Raw genomic sequence first — 8,945 nt, forward strand, 5'->3', positions numbered from 1 at the left:
CAGGCTTGTCAATAAAACTGGTTTGTGTCCTGAGTATGAGATCCCAAGGCTCTATATAGTTAAACCGTGGGGAATAGACATATTATATTACTTTACTGTTGCTGCTGTCACAAATTACCACAAACTTAGAAGCTTAAAACAACACAAGTTTATTACTTAATAGTTCTGTAGGTCAGAAGTCTGATGCAGGTCTCATGGAGTTACACTGAGCTAAAATCAGGGTGTTAGCAGGGTGCATTCCTTCTGGAGGCTCTGGGGAGAATCTATTCCTTGTTTTTTCCAGCTTCCAAAGGCTGTCCACATTCCTTGGCTTGTGGTCCTGTTCCACCTTCAAAGCCAGCAATGGCAGATCGAGTCTTTCTCCCATCACATCACTCAAACACTGACTCTTCCTCTGCCTCCCACTTCCACTTTGGAGAACTCTTTGATTACATTGGGCTCACTTGGATAATCCAGGGTGATCTCCCTATTTTAAGGACAGCGATCAGCAATCTTAATCCCATTGGCAGCCTTAATACATTTTTTTTCTGTAATTTGTCATGTACAATATTTATACATCCAAAGACTAGGACATAGGCATCTTTGAGTAGCCATTCTTCTGTCTTCCACGTGAATATGGAGAATTCAAGAATTTCAAGAGATGCTTAGTTTGTATCTAAATTGCTCAGTATCTAAACATTAAAATTTTTAAAGCTTAGCCATAGAGGTAACTGTGAAATTTTCTGACTGTCATCATAAGAACAAGAGTTTGTTAGTTAATACATTCATTATTCCAGTGTGAAGCTGACCTTGTTCTTGAGTAAAAGGGCGCTAATCCAATGCTGTGAAGGGAGGGATTCTTGGGAAAATAATGTTTATTCATTGTAAGGTTTAGGCACAAGCATTCTAGAAAGTTATCTCCACGTTCCCATGCTCAGGAGGTAGATGCTACAGAATGCGTTTTAGATTAGGAGCTGGAGTAGTTCATCAGTGGCGGTTTTGAGGGACAAAAACATGGCAGGAAAGAAGTTGCACAAATAAGCATTATACTCTGATCTCAGGGAACAGAGTATCATGAACTAAATGTCTCTTATCTGTATGAGATTAAAAAGCCACAGCATCAATGTTAGAATCTAAGGAGGTAACTTGAAAGTTTCATTTCATAATTTTCTTTTTCCATTGGGTTGATCTCCAGAATTTATGAAGAACTTCCTGAAGTGGGTCTGAGAGTTCATTGTCAATTGATCCTCTGATTTCTGTTGTGGTCATTCTGCAGGGTAGTACCATATTTTTGCTTTTTATGAGACTCTGGAACATTGCTGCAGAAATTGGTTGACTGATACCAAACTCTTCACTGTACACTAAAAAGAAAGTTTTAAAGAAGTTATTAGGAAAATAATAAATACCCTTGAAAAAATTTAAATAGTACAAAAGGGCATACGATAAGAACATCTCTCCCAGTCTATGTTCTGCTCCAAGGAAATATTTCCTGAGTGTTACTTTAGAAGCATTCATTTCCTGTGCATTCTTTTAGAATATTTCTCTGCATACACATGCAGATGTATAAGTATATTCTTCTTTTTACACAAATTGAAAGTATGTCATAAACACTAGTCTGTACCTTACTGTTGTTCACTAAAAAAAAATATTTTGGAGGTCTCTGCATATCAGCCGGTGTAGGATCCCTTTATCCTTCTGAAGGCTGACAGTCATTTAAGCACAGACTATGTGCAGTTCCAGGATGGAAGCCACAATCAAATGCCTAGCTCCATCTCTTGATACAGTCTGGCTTTTTGTTAGGAGCTAACCCAAAACAAAAGAGAAGATGCCAGTATAGGAGTATAGTAGGTTGTACTAATATTCACAAAATATTTTTAATATTTTTCCCTATGGTGCTCTCCTTGTGGAAGGACTTTATACCCTTGGCATGTTGAAGTAATTCATGGCCATGTGACTTGCTTTGGCCAATGCAGTTGGAAATGTGTCATCTTCAAGGCAGAAGTTGTAAGAGGCATCTTGTAGATTGTCATATATTGTTTCCCTATGCCATGAAAACTGTTTATGTCCTAGATGGACACTACTCCTTCTGCTGAGTTTTGGAATAAAGATGGCATGGAACAGAGCTGTAACCCGTAACCCATCTGTAATGGATGGGTAGCATGAATGAGAAATAAAACTTCATTATGTTAAGTAACTGCTGTCAGGAAATCACTTGGAATCATAGAATGATTTAGCCCGTACTTCCTGATACAGAGAGCAACCTAAGGAACAGTCAGAGTGTGAAAGATTCTAATCAAATAGTTCTTTCTGTTGTGAAATGTTTTTCCAGTGACCTTGTCTTTCCTATTTCCTTCCTCCCCAAATAATTAAATCAAATGACAAAAAACCCACTAACAAATAATACAACACAATATTCATTGACACATACGACGTTTCTATTCCATTTCATTCTATTTATTCATTTTATTCTATTTCAACCCTTCCCAGGCTATTTTGTCCACAGATCAAAGTAATTGATATTATTATGCCTTAAAGACAAAAACATACTAGGGGAAATGTCTGATTCTGGCCATGCTGGAGTAACTGGGTCCAGAACTTCCCTTCGCACTGTAAACAACTAGAAAACCGGACAAAATACATGAGGCAACTCTATTGGATGTTGGAAAACAGGCAGCCTAGGACTGTGACTCCTGAAAGTAGAGAAACAACTGAGGGCAGCCTAAGATTGCCCAACTTTATGCCTGGAGGCACTTTCCTCACTGGTTCAAAGAGGGGGATCCCAAGCAGAGTGCTGCAACATTTCTGAGTTGCAGAAATAGACACTGAGGTTAGAAAAGCTGAGGTGATTGGAATGATCAGGACAGAATATTGGAGAGAAGGGAATTGCACAGGAAAAGAGGTCCAAAAACTTTGTAGAGATTCTTTTGAGTCTGCTGTTGAATACTTAAGTGTGCATGTGTAGGAGAAGCACCCTAAGGCTGGGCAAAGAATGATGAGGGGCTGTATTTCACACAGAGCTGGAAAATACTCAAGTTCTGAGCAGACAGAGTCCCTGTTGAAAACTTGGGGTATTTGGTGGAGACCTCAGAGGGATCATACCTTAATAGTGAGGCCAAACTAGCCATAGAGTAAAGGCCACTCAAGATCCACTTTCCAAAGCTTAAAATTCTGAAGATGATCAAACTGATCTTTAAATAATAGAATGCTAGAATGCTGTGAGAACAAGATACAACTTTTTTTTTAAAGGAAGACCACAAAATCCAGCATTCAACAACATAAAATTAACAAATCTCAGCAGTTGTTAAAAAGCTAGTAATGATGTAAAAACAGGAAAATATGAACCATTCCAGTAGAAAAATAAGTCAAAAGACACCTCTCAGAAATGACAGAGATGATGGAGTTAACAAACAAGAATTTTTAAACAGCCATTATAAATATATATAAGTACTTTAATATGAACATAATAAAGGGAAAAATAAAATAATATATAGAACAAAACAGAAACTCTGATTTTGAAAATAGAATATGAAATGAAAAAGCTCTGTGTGGAATTCATAGCAGATTAGACAATGTAGAAGAAAAAAAATCAGTGAACTTGAAAACATAATAAACACCATCCAAAATAAAGCGTAGAGAAAAAACAACAAATAAATGAACAAAGCCTCTGGAACTTCGGGAGAACTTTCCTGCAGTCTAGCATATATGTAACTGGTATTCCAAAAGGATGAGGGAGGACAGAAGAATATTTAAAGAAATAATGGCTGAAATGTTCTAAATTTGATGAAAACTGCAAGGCCACAGATCTGAGAAGTTCAGGGAACTTTGAGCAGGATAAACACAAAGAAAACCACATTAAGACACATCTTAAACAAATTGGTAAAAAACCAGTGATAAAGAGAAAATCCTTAAAAAAGAGGAAAATCATATGTTATGGATAGAAGAATGAAGATAATTACCATAGTTTTCTCATCTGAAATGATGCGAGCCAAAAGACAATGGAACAGCATCTTTAAAGTGCTGAAAATAAAAACAAAAAAACCCAAAAACAGAACAAGAAAAGCAAACAAACAAAAGTACCCTGTCAAATCAGAATTCTATAGCAAGTGAATATCTCTTTCAAAAACATGGAGGGGAAATAATGACTTTTCAGACAAGAGCTGAAGGACTTTGTAACTAGGAGATCTCAACTACAAGGAATGCTAAAAGACATTCTTGAGGCAGAAATTTAGAGCTATATAAAGAAATAAAAAGCCCTACAAATTGCAAATATGTGAGTAAATGTGAAAATTTTTTTCATTTTGAAATTTCTTTAAAAAATAGTCAACTGTTTGAAGCAAAGTCATACATTTTGTGGTTTATAATATTTGAAGAAGTGAAATACATAGCTACACACAAGTTGGGAAGGAGGAGATGGACACATACTGGTATAAATGGTATAGTAGCATCTGAAGGTAGACGTTAAGTTAAAAATGTCTATCTTAAACCCTAGAGCAAACACACACATACACACGCACAAACTAAAAACTGAAAATAGAGGGCAGAGATAATAAGCCAATAGTCGAGATCAAGTCCAATCATAAAATATTTTTAATTTAATCCAAAAGATGTCAGAACAAGAGGGCAAAAAATAAAGAATCTATGGAACAAAGAGAAAACACTGTCAAGATAGTCAGTTCAAGCCTAACCATATCAATAATCGTATTAAATGTAAACCCTAAACACTTCACCTGAAGGGCTGACATTTCCAAATGGATAAGAAAGAACCATTTGTCCTTGTTATGATTACATGTTGTCTAAAAGAGTCTACGTTAACTATAAAGTCACAAAGAGGTTAAATATAAAATGATGAACAAAGATATACTGTGCAAACAAAATCAAAAGAAAGCTGAAATTGTATTAATATCAGAAAAGGTAGATTTTTAGAACAAGGTATGTTACCGGAAATTATGACACAGGAAAAGCAAGTGAAAAAATGCAACCCTTACTCATGATCAAAACTTTTAGCCAATCAGGAATAGAAGTAAATTTTCTTTTTTTTTTTTTTTTAACATTTTTTATTGATTTATAATCATTTTACAATGTTGTGTCAAATTCCAGTGTACAACACAATTTTTCAGTTGTACATGAACATATATATATTCATTGTCACATTTTTTTCTCTGTGAACTACCATAAGATCTTGTGTATATTTCCCTGTGCTATACAGTATAATCTTGCTTATCTATTCTGCAATTTTAAAATCCCATCTATCCCTTCCCACCCTCCACCCCCTTGGCAACCACAAGTTTGTATTCTATGTCTATAAGTCTATTTCTGTTTTGTATTTATGCTTTGTTTTTTTTTGTTTTTGTTTTTGTTTTTTAGATTCCACATATGAGCAATCTCATATGGTATTTTTCTTTCTCTTTCTGGCTTACTTCACTTAGAATGACATTCTCCAGGAGCAGCCATGTTGCTGCAAATGGCGTTATGTTGTCAGTTTTTATGGCTGAGTAGTATTCCATTGTAGAAATATACCACTTCTTCTTTATCCAGTCATCCGTTGATGGACATTTAGGCTGTCTCCATGTCTTGGCTATTGTAAATAGTGCTGCTATGAACATTGGGGTGCAGGTGTCATCCTGAAGTAGGGTTCCTTCTGGATATATGCCCAGGAGCGGGATTCCTGGGTCATACGGTAAGCCTATTCCCCTAGTCTTTTGATGAATCTCCATACTGTTTTCCACACTGGCTGCACCAAACTGCATTCCCACCAGCAGTGTAGGAGGGTTCCCCTTTCTCCACAGCCTCTCCAGTATTTGTCATTTGTGGATTTTTGAATGATGGCCATTCTGACTGGTGTGAGGTGATAGCTCATTGTAGTTTTGATTTGCATTTCTCTGATAATTAGTGATATTGAGCATTTTTTCATGTGCCTATTGATGTGCCATCTGTATGTCTTCCTTGGAGAATTGCTTGTTTAGGTCTTTTGCCCATTTTTGGATTGGGTTGTTTGGTTGTTTCTTATTAAGTCGTATGAGCTGCTTATATATTCTGGAGATCAAGCCTTTGTCGGTTTTATTTGCAAAAATTTTCTCCCATTCCGTAGGTTGTCTTTTTGTTTTCCTTATGGTTTCCTTTGCTGTGCAGAAGCCTGTAAGTTTCATTAGGTCCCATTTGTTTATTCTTGTTTTTATTTCTTCTAGGAGAAAATTTTTGAGATGTATGTCAGATAATGTTTTGCCTATATTTTTCCTCTAGGAGGTTTATTGTACTTGTCTTATGTTTAAGTCTTTGATGCATTTTGAGTTGATTTTTGTGTATGGTGTAAGGGAGTGTTCTAGCTTCATTGCTTTACGTGCTGCTGTCCAGTTTTTCCAACACCATTTGCTGAAGAGACTGTCTTTATTCCATTGTATATTCTTGCCTCCTTTGTCGAAGATTAGCTGACCAAAGTTTGTGAGTTCATTTCTGGGCTCTCTATTCTGTTCCATTGGTCTATATGTCTGTTTTTGTGCCAATACCATGGTGTCTTGATGACTGTAGCTCTATAGTATTGTCTGAAGTCTGGGAGAGTTATTCCTCCAGCCTCTTTCTTTCTCTTTAGTAATGCTTTGGCAATTCTAGGTCTTTGATGGTTCCATATAAATTTTATTATGATTTGTTCTAGTTCTGTGAAATGTGTCCTGGGTAATTTCATAGGGATTGCATTAAATTTGTAGATTTCGTTGGGCAGTGTGACCATTTTAACAATATTGATTCTTCCAATCCAAGAGCATGTGATATCTTTCCATTTTTAAAAGTCGTCTTTAATTTCCTTCATCAGTGGTTTATAGTTTTCTGTGTATAATCCTTTCACCTCCTTGGTTAGATTTATTCCTAGGTATTTTATTAGTTTGGGTGCTATTTTAAAGGGGATTGTTTCTTTACTTTCTTTTTCTGTTGATTCCTCGTTAGTGTAAAGAAATGTGACTGATTTTTGAACGTTAATCTTGTACCCTGCTACCTTGCTGAATTCTTCGATCAGCTCTAGTAGTTTTTGTATGGACCTTTTAGGGTTTTCTATATAAAGTAACATGTCGTCGGCATATAGTGACACTTTTATCTCTTCTTTTCCAGTTTGGATCCCTTTTATTTCTCTCTCTTGCCTGATTGTCATGGCTAGGGCTTCCAAGACTATGTTGAATAAGAGTGGTGATACTGGGCATCCTTGTCTTGTCCCAGATTTTAGTGGGAAGCTTTTGAGTTTTTCACTGGTGAGTACTATGCTGGCTGTAGGTTTGTCATATATACCTTTTATTATGTTGAGATATGTTCCCTCTATACCCACTTTGGTGAGAGTTTTTATCATAAATGGGTGTTGAATTTTATCAAATGCTTTTTCTGCATCTATTGAAATGACCACGTGGTTTTTGTCCTTTCTCTTGTTGATGTGATGTATTACACTGATTAATTTGTGTATGTTGAACCACCCTTGTGTCCCTGGGATGAACGCCCACTTGGTCATGATGTATAATCTTTTTTATGTGTTGTTGGATTCTATTTCCTAATATTATGGTGAAGATTTTGGCGTCTATGTTCATCAGCGATATTGGCCTATAATTCTCTTTTTTGGTGGCATCTCTGCCTGGTTTTGGTATCAGGATGATGGTGGCTTCATAGAATGAGTTTGGGAGTATCCCCTCCTTTTCAATCATCTGGAAGAGTTTGAGAAGGACTGGTATGAGTTCTTCTTTGTATGTTTGGTGGAATTCCCCAGTGAAGCAGATGTAAATTTTCTTAACCTGACTTACAGGGCATCTATGAAAAATTATAGTGAACATCACATTTAATGAGGAACAACTGAGTACTTTTCCACCTAAGAATGTGACCAAGTCAAGGATGTTTGTTCTCACAACTTATATTCAACAATTTACTAGTGGTCTTGCTGGTAAACTAGGGCAGGAAAAATAAATAAAAGGCATATAGTTGGAGAGGAGGAAGAAAATGTTTGTATTTGTGGGCAACATGATTCTTTATATGGGCTGAATTGTGTCTCTTCAAATTCAAATAATGAAGCTCTCAACCCGAGCAACTCAGAATGTGACTGTATTTAGAGATAGGACCTTGAAGGTGTGACTTAAGTTAAAATGAGGCCATGAGGGTGGTCCCTAATTCAATGACTGGCGTCCTTATAAGAAGAGAAAGTTGGACACACAGAGATGCCAGGGGCATGCACACAAGAAAGAGCAGATGAGGTCACAGCAAAAAAAAGTGCCCTCTGCAAGCCAAGGAAAGAGTCCTCAGAAAAAGGCAAATCTACTGACACCTTGATTTTGGGCTTCCAGTCTCCAGAACTGTGAGAAATACATTTCTATTAAGTTACTCATTCTTTGTATTTTATTATGGCAGCCCTAGCAAACCAATACCTTGGTATGAAAAAGAAAGCCCTAAGTAATCTTTAAAAAATGTACTAGAGCTAATACAGAAATTCATCAAGATCACAGTCTACAAGAGCGATATACAACAATTAACTGTTTCTACACACGAGTTACAAACAATTGGAAAAGTGAGATCAAAATGCAACACCACTGTCAAAGCAACAAAAAACATGCATTGTAAAACACTAAGGGATAATTTAGCAAAATATTTTCAATGCTTGTGCAGTAAAATCTACAAAGCACTAAGTGAAGTTAAATAATAAATAAATGCAGAAATATATCATGGTCATGAATCAAAAGACTCAGTATTGTAAGTCAAATATCCCTTTTAAGTTCCTCTACAGAGTTAGTGCAATCCCATCATAATTCCAGAGGCTCTTCTGTATAAATTGACATGCTTCTTGTAAAATTTATATGGAAATATAAAAGGCCTAGAATAGGCAAAGCAGTTCTGGAAAAGGAAGACAAAGTAGGAAGATTTACATTATGTGATTTCTACAGTATTACTACAAAGCCACAGTATCCAAGACAGCGTGGTATTTGTGCAAAGACAGTTCATTAAGCAAA

This window comes from Camelus dromedarius, chromosome 23 (genome assembly GCF_036321535.1).
Source record: "Camelus dromedarius isolate mCamDro1 chromosome 23, mCamDro1.pat, whole genome shotgun sequence".
In the NCBI taxonomy this organism is placed as follows: Eukaryota; Metazoa; Chordata; class Mammalia; order Artiodactyla; family Camelidae; genus Camelus; species Camelus dromedarius.